Here is a 15,445-nt window from a genome sequence, read left to right on the forward strand (position 1 = left end):
TGAAAATCCAAGTATGCAAGGCATGAATGCGTCTATGGGCAGCTATCTCCAATAATGGACACAATTCACCAAGAACCTATGCCAACTATAAGGCTACACTCCTTGTACACTTCAGGCTCTACAAAACCTAGGTAGGTGAACCTCTTAGGATCCAATTATGTGACTAGTGCAATGAGCATAATTAGAATCCATAATAGCAGATAAAACCCCTAAATCTTCTATACTTAGCCAAGAAATCACAAGCATGAAACAATTAATAACATGACTCATGAAACTAGCAAGCTAAGTGTGGATTAAACATTGAATAACTTTCAAGATAAAAGGGCAAATTGATTTAATATGTTGATATCAGCAAGACTCAGGTATGAGCAACAAAACCTAATGATCCTATCTCTAATCAGTGCCTTATCTATTGGGCAATTAAATGAATTATAACCATACATCTTTTGGAAATCTCAGACATATCTCTACATCAAGATCCCTAATCTATCCTTCACCTTGTGAATAGACATCTGCTTCATATTTGAATCTCATACTCAAATTATCCCGTCATAAAATCTACAAACCTTGTGATAAAAACCAAGTGATTACATGGCTCTTTGTTCCATCTGCAAGACATTTTAACCACATACATTCCAAAATGAAATGCAACCTAATTCATGCTTTTGGTTCACAAATTAGAAGAAATTTCATATCCATGAATAGGAGACAAGATTCAGACTGAATTTAAAACCCTTTGCTACACTTTATTTTTTTTCCTTGAAACCAAATACATGAAACACGTACAGAAATAATTCACAAATCACCTAACAAATATGAACTATCTGCATTAAAACATAAATGTTGCTCATACAAAAAGAAATGCTGAAGAATGGTGTCTCAGTAGTGAGTCATTTTCTTCTCAAAACTGGAACCCCTACAATAAGAAAGAATGAGATTGATATAGAGGAAGGAATTCTCGAATTCAATCTGCAATCGACATCTGTTCATTTGGAAAACCTTCTTAATAGGTTAAAAACAACTCTCTAATCTCTCCTCTCAACTGGTGATCAAATCTTCATCATTTGGCCCTCAACAGCACAAAATATCTCAGATATTTGATGAAAAGAATAACTAAATTTATGCGTAATTTTAACTCACAAAAATAACAAAAATTAGTTAAAAAATGAATTCTAAAAGCATGCAAACATTTCTAGAATTTTTTTAAGCCTCAAAAGACTCCAATATATGTTCCCCAACTGATTCTGACTTTCCATAATGAATTCTCCCCCTTTTACTGAGAATGCCCCTGAAATTGCAAATCTACTTACAACGCGTATTAGTGAAGACCTATGCAAAAATTGACTTCAAATTTGAAAAATTTAGATTGTCCCAATTCCAACGGTATATTGGAGTGCCCATTTCAATCGAGAAATGCCCCTGTTATGCCTTTCTGAAGTCCAGGTCCCATTTGCAGGTTTGCATTTAAATGACTTGCACATGATTCTGAGAGAAATTATTCATATATTAAATTTGAAAATTTCCAAAATCCCCCACCATTCTCTATCTGGTTCAAACTTGGTTGACCGACCTCACCACGTGTCACATTCTGATTGACTACCTTGTTGCTTCGTCATCACCCAGTCGCTACCTACCTTGTCATCGCTATCAGGACCCATTGACACATGTCGTCACCACATCAACCCTTGTTATGTCGCCATGGTAATTCTCGTGCATCTTCTGTTTGCCTCCCCACCAGCTGGCCGACCAAGTGGGCCCCTCCACACGTGAGCAATTTCCTTCCAAAAGCTTGTTGTCTTAAGACATCCTTCATTGCATGTATTTTAGTATTTAAATAGCTGAAATGTCCCTCCCATGATGAATGTGGGATATATTCTTTTGACTATGTTTTCTTCTTCTATGCACAGGGTCATTCCAGTGAGAACTCTCAAGTTGCCCATTTTCACCATGGATTTGGCGAACTGCTGGCTAAAGTTGAGAAAAGGCCGAGAGCCACTTGGAGATCCAACATAACTTCTGACCATGGTGGTAGTAGTGGTGTCCTCAAATAGTTCTTGGTCAATCTATAGAATGCCTCTCCGAGATATAATCTGCTTAAAGAAAACTCTCACCCAAAAAACAGATGGTGTTCCTTGATCCAAAGCATCTGGTGGGTCATCGTTAGAAGCTAAAGTTGCAGGATCATGACATGTTTTCTTTAGTATGGCAACCAAGGTTCGATTCATGGTGGGGTCTGGTTTTCCTGTGCCTTGGAAATTGTATAGTCTGTGATTAAAAAAAACTACAATGCGTAATGCCAACAGTATGAGCCCCTAATAGAGTAATGAGGTCAAGAACACAGAGACCCATCAAAGCAAAGGCTGTAGAGGATTGTATTGCACTTTCCATGAGGTTTGGAAAAGAATTTGTGTCACCCACTTTTGATGCGTTCAAACTCGCGCCCCTCCTGCTTATGAGTATGAAACTGCTTCTTGCCACAGTCTCTCTCCTTGTTGCTGGTGTTTTATGCATCAACTCCTCCTTTTCAAGCCGCTTCCTCAACTAGCAGCATGTCCTTTAGCTTTCAGCCAGCTCCCCTTTAAAATGGCGTGAGCTTTGACTAGTGGTTCCTTGCTGGTTGGAGTTCTGTCTCAAGCTTATTGTCTTGTCTTTCCATCGCAGTCCTGTGTTAGCTCATCGATGGATTTGGGGTTTTATCTTTTACCTTTACATGGTCTCTGCTGTGATTTTTATCTTACAATGGCTTGCATCTTCCTTTGGCGTGGATCCTCTAGCTATTGCAAGCCTTCATTCTTTAGTTATTCATGCAAATGTGGGCACCTGTCCTTCTATGTGTGGCATTATCTCTCCACATTGGATGTGGAAGCTCTTGCAAACTCCTCTTAGGTGGTTTGCTGATAGATGTTTCATTTTCACATTCTTTGCCCATTCCAGCAACATCAATCTTGAAAGTGTCATAACCATTCTCTGCAACACCATTCTTTCTTATATCACCAACACACTTCAGATTTACAAACTTCATTTGTGGTTTGTGATACACTTTTGAGGTGCCACCGACTGGAATGTCTCTTAAAGAACGCCTTCAAATTTTTTTATCTTATTATCTGTGCACCCTGGCATCCACTTGAGTTCATTTACTTCCCAGCTTATGATTCTTGCATGTTCACACATTAATCATCTCCACATTTCCAACAAAGCTTTCATATAACTTTGGAGATGCTATTTAAAATTGGTGGCAAAAAAGTTTGTCATCTTGTAGAGGCAGTTATATTAGGCACTCGAAAAGTGATATTGAGAGACTTCTCAATCCTCTCAATTCAAGCAAGGTAAAAGGAGCTGATCTACAATATTTTGGCTACACGAGTTATTTTAAAATGATGGGAGAACAACAAAATTGTATGGGCTTCATTAACTCAAGTGCCTACATGGTGAGTGACCACTCTGCCTCTTCCTTCCCTAGGCTACCTTGCCTTCCTCCAGCTAATTTGATTTACCATGTCTTCATTAAATGGGTATCCCTCAATCCTTGCCTACCATGGTTATGTATGCCTTGAGAAAGGCTTCTTTATCTTTGACCCGCGGTGCCAAACTTTAATAATAAAACACTTGATGTCCCAATCCAAGTCCAAATATATGGGGAATGAATTTAGAATGAACTTTTATAATTATACTGCATACATTGAAAACTTTGGCAGCAATATTAGAGAAAGAGTTTGAAAGACTGCCCTTGCATCCTAATAAATTCATCTCAAGATTTTGTTGTAGTTGCCAATATATCCATTCATTCTTTTAGCCTGTCCAAAGACTGCTCATTTTTCCAAGACATAATACTTTCAGGCAATCTTTCATCAAAACCCTTTCTATTTCTCTCTAGCATCTTTGCCTCAGCCTCTTTTGTTTCCATTGATCCCAAGCTTTCTATAAGGAATTATTCCCAAAATACATCATTCACTCTAAAAGGGGCTTTTAACACTAATTGTACCTTTTTGAATGGATCTCATATTGGTTTACTATAGATAACAATGGGCAACTATTTCATACATTTAATCTTTAGTCCTACATTTGCTAATTTGGTGAAATTAGTCGGGCCCCAAAGTGGGTCCGGCTAAAAAAAAAATTCATTCCCAGACAATTGAATCCACAAACTTACCCACTCATCACCTGATACTGATTCAAAACACATTCGACCTTTTGAACAATCATTCAAAACCAACTTTACCATTATTTTGCAAACTGTGAATTTGGCGCCAAGAGGTCCATTGACTGTCCTTAAAAACTAACCCAAACCTCTGTCTAGGCTCTAAAACTTGGCACACTGATACTTTGTTTTGCATTCTTGCACCCTGTCGAATCTCATCGCATGATGAATTTGGGGTCAAAATATATTCACTGACAAAGTTGACGTCTCAGAACTACCTACAAGAAAACATGTCAGAAAACCATAAATTGCATTTGGAATCAGCTTCAAAAATTGGGCAAACTGACACTTGGGAGAACAAAAATGGGGGCATAGTTTCACTGTCATGATGACATTATGGATCTACGATTTGGGCTCATGACGAATAATAGGACGCATTTGGTGAGCGGTCAAAGTGAGCTACTTGGATTTGCTAACTAGAAAGAATGACAAGAAATGTGATTTTTGCAAATGGAATTGACCTCAAAAAGTGTGCAAATGGATTCATCATGACTTAAAAACTAACACACTTCGAGTATTTTCAATGGAAAACATAGTTGTACAATCAATTTTATCTCACCAATCATAGATTTTAAGTTATGACATCACAAACAAGGGTACTAACAAATCTGCAAATGCTGACACTAGCAAAAAGTTATAAATTGCATTTGGAATCGCATTTGAAAACTGATCAAAAGGATAGTCCTCATAGAAGAAAAATGAATCACATTTGAAACCCATAGTCCTTATAGAAGCAAAGCGCAATGAGATAGATAAACTTTCCAATGGTGGGGCCATGAAGAAAATGACATCATCTATTAAAAAGTGGAAAACTGTGCAAGCATATTTTTCTTGTCATGGTGTCTTCAGAACAGTAGAAGAATGTCGAGATTGCTGGGAACATGTTTTGCATGACTACAAGAAGATACGGTATTATGAGTCACATATTCCCTTTGGCCATGAAAGCTATTGGGATATGACAGACAAAGAAAGAATAGAAAAATGACTTCCACAAAACTTCCCAAATGAATTGATGGATGGATTGGAGATCAATTTTGGGATTGATAGGACTATTGATCTCAGAAACATAACCATTCATAATTTTGATAACAACTATTCGTCACCTAATTGAAATTCTTCTCAACATGAAAATGCCTCGGTTGATGAAATCGATTGAGCGAATGCAATATTTCAAGTCAACTCACCAAATGAAAGACTATAGATATCATTTCTATTTCCACCCTTTTTATAGATAATTTGTCTAACAAAGATAAATTTTACGATGAATTAAGCATTGATGGTGGTTAAAGTGAAGTTAGGATAAAAGCTATCATGCATTGAACAACACTGATTGTTGAAGTGAAATTAGTTAGGTAATTTTAGTTTTGAAATAATGGGATGAATCTCTAAACTTAGCTTGGCGGTTATGTATAATTTGTTTAACAAAGATAAATTTTATGATGAATTGAGCATTGATGGTGGTTAAAGTAAAGTTATAAAAGGTATAGTGTATTGAATGTTACTAATGCTTCAAGTGAAACTAGTTAGGGCACGCTACTTTTGAAATAATGGGATTCTATTGGTAGTCACTATCTCTATATTTAACTTAGTTTCTACTTCAATTTTTTCACAAAAGTAGTGTTATTTTTAATATGTGCTTATTATGATGCAGAAGAGTCCAGCGACTCTGCTTTCCCTTACTAATGACTGCTACAATGATGTTTTATTTAGTGGGTCTGAATATGTTGAAAAAATGTTAAGCTCTTGATATTAGTTGTATTTTCACATTAACTTGGTCTCGGGAGATCGAGCAACCTCTCTTTATTCTATAGTGTAAGGAATTGTTTCTATTAGATGAAATTTATTTGGAGCCTATAAGTTGTCTATGGCCTTAGATGATTTGTTGTATGATTTGGCCAGAATCCTGGAAATTGTAATTTTAATGAGGTTTATGCTGATGATATCTCGAAATTGTGAAATGATATTTGAGTGATCCCAAAATCATCTAATGCTATTTCTTTGTAGAAATAAGATAGAAATATAGAACACAAGAAAGGGTTGGAAGGAGATTGGGATTTGAAATAAGATAGAAATGTAGAACATAAGAAAGGGTTGGAAGTAGATTGGGATTTGAAGAAGTTTCAATATTTTGTGAAGAAGAATCACACTTTGGATAAACCCTCACTGTATTCCAACGGCCCAAATTTGTTCTCCGAATTCGATTGTTGACTCAGATTGAGAGTTTTCTTCTGATGTTGGTAAAAATAAGGCCTTTATTAAGTTTGAGACCAATAACACTGGCAAATTCTTTGTAGACACTGGCTTAAAGGATTATGTATGAAAGGTGATGTTTGTGAGAGCTTGCATCAGTATTATATATAAGAGCCGGATGCCAATATTTTTCTTTTTTTTTCTATTTGAAAAGTGCAATGAGGAATGTGAGTACAAGCACATAGATGTATAGATGAAGGAGTATTTAATGGGTCTGAAAATATTTATGATTAAGAAAAGTAGCAAGAGGGTGTTGACCTATGGTACACCTACAGACAATAGGCACTATAAAACAACAATAACAATACCTAGTGCCAAACATCCATAAGAAAAGGTCTGAAACTGACTAAAACCAATGTCAATATTGACAAAGGTCAACTTGGGACAAGCCCATTCAAACATTGTAAATTTTAACCAAAAACAATAAAAATGGACCCGAGCTAGTACTTTAAAACTTCCAACATACACCCGATCAAAGGAAGACAAAAACCAAGAAGATACTTTCATCACCATAAGATTTGATAACTAAACTCAAGCAGCAAACTTCCTATCCATTCTTCTCTGCTAGAAACAGAGATGCATAACCATCTAGACCCCTTGTATAGGTCAACACTCTCAAAGATCTTCCAACACACTATAGCCTCCTTTCCCACCTCAATAGTTGAAGGGTCCACCTCAATAGAAACAAGGAGAAGGAAGATCAAAATACCATGGATGAGGTAGCAATGGCATCATTCCCTAGCCCCTTCACAAGTGGCAGCCCTAAAAATCTTCCCATCAATAGGAGTCTCCTCCACTTCCAAAATCTCGCACCTACTCTTGACCTTGATAGGAGAAAGCTTCACCTCCATAGAATCCATGCAAGAAGAAGTAAACACCAATATGCAAGTCCACCATTTGTATAACTACACATTTCTCATAACCAAAGAATGTTGGGGAGCCCTCCCAACAAGGAACCAACCACCCATAAAATGGAAAAACCAAACTTGAGTAGCAGGTACAAAGGGACAAGAATATTCAATACCAAAACACAACACAATGTTGGGAAACTTAACATGCTTGGAGAAAGGTTCGAATGAGATACCCAACAAATAAGACCCCCAATTAGAGAATTTTTCCTGCCAAATGTGCAAGGGCAACAAAAGAACCTAGAACTATGTTCTTGTGAAACACATGGCCACCAAGCAGCATCTTCTTCCACAACCAGAGGTTGTCTTAACGACAACCTCTATAGCAAACCATAATAAACCTGAAAAAAATAAAACTCCCAACAAAAGGAGAGGAAAATATAGGATCCTTCATACTTAATAAAAAAGTCAAGAAAAGACTAGGTCAATCAAGTAAACAAAGAGTCATGGGTCAAGCACATGAAAATGCCAATAATCCCTCCATTGCCCATTTTGTAAGTGAAAATAGTGACATCTAAGAGAAACCCATCAGCAATATCCCCATCAGACACAAATGGGGAAAACCTTGCACCAAGATGCACCTCACCATCTCATAAAAATGTAGCCATAAGACCCATGTATCCAGTTCATAACACACAAAGCAAGGGGACTCAAAGATCACCAAATCCAAAGGAGATAAGGAGCCCAAACTCACCACAAAGAGTCCAAGTACATCAGCCAAAGAAATCTAATCAAAGTCCAAGTAGAGCAAAGTCAAATCTGGGCAGGAGAGAACCTATACACTAGAAAAAACCTGCCCTATAGTGGGCTGCATCCTCATCTTCTTCTTCTTCATTATCCTCTTCCTTACCAAGTTGAGGCACCCCTAGAATGCCCTTGGCGCTGCCAAAAACCCTAGGTTTCAAAAAGACAAGTTTTCTCCCTTTGCCACTCCCTCTCCCACCCATTCCATAGCCTTGATCCCAACTTTTCTGGGTGTTAAGTGGGTCTCAATATGTTGAAAAAATGTCAAACTCTCGATATATTAGTTGCATTTTCATATTAACTTGCTCTTGGGACATTGAACAACCTCTCTTTATTCTATAGTGTAAGGAATTGTTTCTATTAAATGAAATTTATTTGGAGCTTGTAAGTTGTCTATGGCCTTACATAATTTCTTGTATGATATGGACAGACTACTGGAAATTGTAGTTTTAATGAGTTTTATGCTAATGATATCTCAAAATTGTGAAATGATATTTGACTGATTCCAAAATCATCTAATGCTATTTTGTTGTAGAAATAAGATAGAATCTGTAGAAATATAAGTTATTATTTGTAGTACCTTTAGCAAATCCTAATTTTACCAAACACTTATCCATCCTTGCATACCAAGTTATAGGTACCTGCTTTAGTCAATACAACTTTTTCTCAACTTGCATAATCTCCTTCTTCTATCAAAAAAAATCCTTCATGCTACTGAATGTAGACTTCTTCAAGTTCTCCATTTAGAAATGTTGACTTCACATATATATTATACGCTTTAAATTAAACTTCTTATTTGTTTCATAAGCCAAGAATATTCGTGTTGCCGCAATTCTAGCAATAGGTGCAAATGCTTCTTTATAGTCTATATACCATCTTGTTGTGAATACCCTTTGCATACAAGTCTAGATTTTTTTCTCACAACCTCACCTTGTTCATTTATTTGGTTCTTGAAAACCCACTTCATTCCTATAACACTTTTATCCTTTGGTCTAGGGATCCATTTTTATGTCTCATTCTTTACTATGTGATCCAATTTTTCCTTCATTACTTGAATCCAATAATTATCTATATTCTAAAATTTTTACTCCTCTTTTAGTGGGGGTTAATTTTTACTTCTATCAAGTGTTATAAATATATTTTTATTATTTGTGGCCTATAAAAGTTTCTAGATAATAATCTTTATTACTAAATTATGTCAGCCATCATTCTAGATTTTTCCATATATATCCAAAATCATAATGAAGACCTTTTCTATTACTGTAAATGGATTTTGATTATTTATGTGGGCCTATAGAAGTTTATATGTGAAAAATTATATCTATTATTTATCTTAGCCTAAAGAAGTTTCTAGATAAAGATTAGTATTTCTAAATTTTATCGGCTTATAGAAATTTTTAGATAAAAACTTGTATGTAATCAATCAATCTAGAATCTTCATTTGTATCCAAAAATCTTATACTAGGATTATCTTATTTATAAAGACCTACAAGTAGTATAGAGCTCGGTTGAACAATATTGAAAAGGAGATCGTATCACCATTTGTGATTAAGAGGAAGATCATGTCAACATTTGTGACAGATGTTTAAAAAAGAGAAATAATATTATGTAAATATGAAAAATCAAAGAAGTTTGAGTTTGTATAATGAGGAAAGAGATAATATTATGTCTCATGAGAAGGGAGGCATGGGGCGGTCATGTGCGGCATGCAAACACCAGAAAAGGAAATGTCATGCAGAGTGCCCACTGTTGCCCTATTTCCCCGCTGAAAAGCCCAGACAATTCGAAAATGTGTTAAATCTCTATGGAGTGAACAACATTTTACGCCTACTCAAACAAGTGAAAGACACGGAGAAAAGTGAGGCCATGGAGTCTATCATTTACGAGGCTAATGCCCGGGAGAGTGATCCAGTCCGTGGATGCTATGGAATTGTTGCTCGGCTTCAAAAAGATATCGAAAGGCTTGAAGGAGAATTGGGTTTTTTGAGGAGGCAGATATGGCGAGTGCTTCCAGAACAATACCCCAACACTGATTCGGGGTCTTTGTCTTCTATTCAGCATACACCAATGCCAGCCTCCACAGAGGCCTTCATTAACCCTAATCAGGGACAGCAGCTTCATCGGCAAACTGAGAATGATGTGAATATACCATACAATTATGTTGAATGTGAATATACTCAAAAGTCCTACTCTGAGTCTAAGGAAGCACATGAATCCAGGTATGCTCTATGTCTCTTAGGAATCGAGTCTTACTGTGTGCTATCTAAGCGCTCTGGTCTGCTCTGTGCTTCAAGTTTGAGTGCAGTACCTTTTTTTTAAATAATGAAATTTTCTTTTGCCATAATTTTTTTTTAAATCAAAGAATGTAAGAGGTTATTGATAGTTAATATTAATAATAACTAGTTCGATAATTCTATAGGCAAAGAACTAGAAAGAAAACCCTACTTCCTCATTACTTTACAACAAAGAAATAAATGCTACAAGATTAGTTAGATATGAAAGAAGATCAACTCATCAATGCTGATAAGAGTTGTCAATAACCAACTAACAGCTCAGAATTTATTATGTTCTGTCCATACCACCATTCGGCATAGAATTCTCTTGCCCTACTTCATGGCACACACACAAACATGCATCATATATATGATCACAATTAAAAATCCCTTCCAATGGCTTGTTGAAAGCATCGTGTCTTTATGCACTGATAAGGTAATACAAAATTTGGATGTTCACACATTAGTTATCACAATTTCTAACTCACAAACTTGATTAGAAGATCTGAATGTTGATTTACTTCCCCAACATTGAATTAGCCATAATCTTATACTCCATTCCTAATGTGTAGCTGAAACTTCCTCTTCTATCAACATACCCAGCTGCTCATGAGAGTCAATAAAATAGTTGGGGCATAATGAATCCGTATGTACTACATCACATCCCCAATTCGCTAGTAGATTTGTAGCTTGATTGCCTTCACCCATTATGTGGGATATGTGAATGTCTTGAAAAGAGTCTAACAATTTATATATTTGGTTCAACAGATAAGCTAGTTTCCAATTGTGCATATATCTTTTAATCCATGCATTAACTATTACCATGGAATCACCTTCGATGTGCACCTATTCAATCCCCCTCTTTTAGCCTCTACATTATTATTAGTTCCTTGGGGAATGGGAGAAGATTTAATTGCACATACAATACTCTCGTGATCATACTAAAGGACTAGATTACCTCTTGAGACACCATCAAAATTTATTTTAACAAATTCTTGAGCTGGTGAAAACCATCTTACATTTTTTCTATCTATAGCAGTGTTCGTAAACAGATTTGTCACCTTGAAAATATACGATTTGGCCCAATGGAGTATGTGGAAAATTGATGTCTCCAATAGTTCGATAGGCCCTCCTCGTAAGATAAAATTTGTACTTTTTCAATAGAGATAAGTAGAACTTAGAAAATAGAAAGGAAAACCATTGATAGCGAATGCACCACACGCCTTCAACGTTTTCATAAAAATGATGTAAACTATTAATGAGAGCAATCAAGGACTACGCTTGAGGACTTTCACCAACACAATGCTAATTCAATCATTCACGAATACTCACATCATACCATGAAAATACTCATAAATGAATCAAAACCTCAACAATTCAGATTCCTTCCAAAGAGAACGCCAAATGTGCTTCCTTTATTTCTTTGCACCAAGAAAGTAAGAAATAACTGATTACGAAAACAACAATTGTACACACTTTTTAAAAATTACTTTGTTATTGGAGCATAAGTGTTGCCTCTCTCCAAATCCAAAAAAGTCCCTTATTACATTGATTTTCAAGAATTTATAGCCAATCTAGATTAACCAACTTTTCGAGTTCGTAACTACTCAAAGTTAGAGTTTGGACTACTCAAAAATGGTTTGTATCCAACTCTAACCTTTAAAGCTTAACTATAGTTAGAAAAACCAAAACCAAAGTTAACTCTAATGTTGACCTTTTTGCAAAATACACAAATAAAATTCTATGACAACTTTAGACAAATATACTTCTAACTTTTAATTGTGACCACTGATATTTCCTAAACTGGTCCTTTGATCTATAGGTGCTATCAGCAACTATGTTAAATTTGCTTGTACACTCTAAATGATTTGATGACTCGACCCAAAGTTTTATTTTTAATGATGATTGAACTCTGCATCTTCAACCATTTGATTTTCCACAACTCTATTGAGAAGAACTATCATATCAAAAATGTCTTCATTAAAGATATTCTTGCGTAACATTCTTGACAACTATGACTGTTCTCATCTGGGTTGATCAAGCCAACTTCTAGCAATGACATTGAGACATGTTTTCTTATTCTGATGGAAACAACCTTGGGCACCTCTTTAGAAATTTTTGTGAATTCCTCTCTTACTAGCAATGTGAACGTGATGGATATGGATACTGGATCTAGCCTCGCCACAACATTACCTCCTGCAGTCTTGATATCTCTGAAACTTCGATCATATGCCTTGATACATTCTAAAACCAATTCTACACATTGAACTGCGAGTAGATGTCCTCTTGCATGGGCTAGGCCACTTTCCAATGTTAGATGTGCCAGGGGTGATTTATCTTCTTTGCTCATCATTTTTTAGAAGTTTGCAACTTCTATATGCCCCATCTTTGTGTCAAATATTTCAGAAAGTGTGCTTTTTAGTATCACAGGAGGTTTTTCACCTTGAAACTTATACCTCATAGTATTACCTATCAAGTATTGTCCTGGCTGGAATGCGGAGTCAATAATCACTTTGCTTTGTAGCAAACTCAGTGTTCTATGAAACTCTATGGAAATTTGTACTTCACTCGAAAAATCCAACATTCACCGAGAGTATTCATGAGACATTTTTCAATCCCTTACCAGTACCAATTGGTTCACTTTTTCTAGATACTGCACATGTCTGCTATGCAACAGAGGTATTTTGTCAACGTGAGTGCACTTGGGACTTGGCACTTTGTCAAACAATTTTCATGCACTCGACATTTCCATTGAACTTTTGCCAGCTGTAGACTACTTCATATTTTCTTGCTTAAGAGCATTGATTCTTCAATCTTCCCTCTTCTATGTTTCGATTAGCAATGAGCATGTGCATATTGATGTTCATCACAGCCATAATGTCACAGATGTTGTTGATATTCCCCCCACGCTTGATTAATATTGTGCGAGTTTTCATACTCTTTTTATTTCCATATATGATTCTAGATTCGATATTCAAATCCATTGTGAGTTTTTCAACTCCAAATACTAGTGTTAATATGGTTTGAGAGATTAGTCACACCATTTGTATGCTTTGACAGGTTCATAATACTATTAACTACATCAATCCAGCATACATGTTTAACAGAGCTTACATATTTAGTAGCGCTTTTCGAAAATAATGTTTGGCACCACCTTTGATTGTGTCATGTGTCTCATAAAATTCTACCTATGGTTTTTGTTCAACAAAGCATATGCTTTGTCAGGGACAGCTTTGTTAAACGGCTCATGAGTCTTGGTGTGCATGGAACGGCAAGCAACAAACCCATTATCAATCACCATCTTTCCGCGCTTCTCACCTTTGTTATTATTTTTAAGCAACTCACGTGCCTGTGAGAAATATTAAAATTTAAATTTAAACCTTTGAAATATTTCACTCGAAACCCTAAAATTGCTCGGCATGTGATGGTGCCGAGTGCAAATTTGCTCGGCACATGAAGGTGTCGAGCAACAGGCAATAGGTGCCAAGTGAGCTCAGCACAAGAAGAGCTCGACACACAATAATTGCTTGGCACCAATGGATGACGAGTGAGCTTGGCTCCAACTAAGAAAGAAGATGTCGAGTGTTCTATTTCAGACTTAAGAAATATAACTTAGGAAATACTTCAACGTGAATGCTTTCACCATTAAAACCAGAAAGCCAAAACTTTAAGCTTTCAACCAAACTTGTCAAATGCAATGAATAGAAGAGTACGAACAATAAATTTGAGTATGCCTACTTGCTTAGTATTTAACTTTGATTTAAAACAATACAAGATCTGGGAGCATTCGGCTTCAACCAGAAAACCCTAAAACTTCAAACGACTTCAATACTTCAAACATTAAACTTGCAGCTCTAATGGATGCATACAAAAAAAAATGCCTACAGCAATCACTGCTTCATAGGTCGAATCCAATAAATAATAAACTTACAGAGTGGACAGAGAGAAGACGTGCAACTACAGGCACGAAATAAACAAACTTCCTTCTCTGCACTCTGACGACTGGATCTATTGATCTTCTTCTACTGCTCTTCTCTACAACTTCTAATCAGATCTACTTGATCTGCACTCTTGATAGAATGAATGTTAAAGCATTCCTTTTATCATATTCTTCCTTTCCCTCTCAACGTTCATATTTCAAATTCTCACCTACCAAAATGAATGCCCACTGTCCATGAATGCCTGCGGTGACCTGACAGGGTAGATGGGCATGGGGCTCGAGGACAAGCCACAGACGTTGACGTTAATTTCCAACACTCCCCCTTTGTCCTGAGAACCACAAACAAGGATCACTACTGATCCAAATCAACTACGCCAAGACTCTGTCTTAGGTGCACAAAAGTGCCAATGCCTAATGGCTTGGTAAAAATGTCTGCTAGCTACTGCTCTGACTTGCAAAAATCCATTTTGATATCCCCATTCTCCACTAACTCTCTCATGAAGTGATATCTAATTTCAATGTGTTTGCTTCTCCCATGGAAGACTAGATTCTTGGATAATGCAATAGATGAGATGTTATCACAATAAATTGTGGTTCCATCTCCTTGCCTTTCATTCAAATCTGTCAAGATCCTCTTTAGCCAAATTGCTTGACATGCTGTTGCGTTTGCTGCTATGTATTCAGCCTCTGTTATAGATTGAGCAACAATAGGTTGCTTCTTGGATGCCCATGAAATTGCACCCGATCCAATATTAAACATGTATCCGGAAGTGCTCTTCCTATCATCTATACTTCCAACCCAATCACTATCAGTGTAACCAATCAACTTGAATTCATTTGATGTAGTATACAAAATTCCAAATCCCTTGGTACCTTTCACATACCTTAGGATCCTTTTTCCCACTTGCCAATGGGAATCCCTTGGGGTTTCCATAAATCGGGAAATCAAACTTACTGCATGCATTAGGTCTAGCCGAGTTGTTGTCAAATACATTAGACTTCCAACCGTGCTCTTGTATAGTGTTGGATCCACTCTCTTGCTAGAGTCTTCCTTGCTCAACTTCAGACCTATTGCTGTTGGTGTGGGGGCTGCCTTACTATTCTGCATTTTAAATCTCTCCAAGATCTGCCC

The 15,445-nt window shown here is 36.5% G+C and overlaps 1 pseudogene; it reads right to left on the reverse strand.

Moving 5' to 3' along the window:
* Positions 1–1,823: 1,823 nt before the first annotated feature.
* On the reverse strand, positions 1,824–2,511 carry LOC149576619 (peroxidase 53-like; annotated as a pseudogene).
* Positions 2,512–15,445: the final 12,934 nt, after the last annotated feature.

The sequence above is a fragment of the Cupressus sempervirens genome, chromosome 1, assembly GCF_028749045.1.
Source record: "Cupressus sempervirens isolate cs-2001-9-10 chromosome 1, ASM2874904v1, whole genome shotgun sequence".
Lineage (NCBI taxonomy): Eukaryota > Viridiplantae > Streptophyta > Pinopsida > Cupressales > Cupressaceae > Cupressus > Cupressus sempervirens.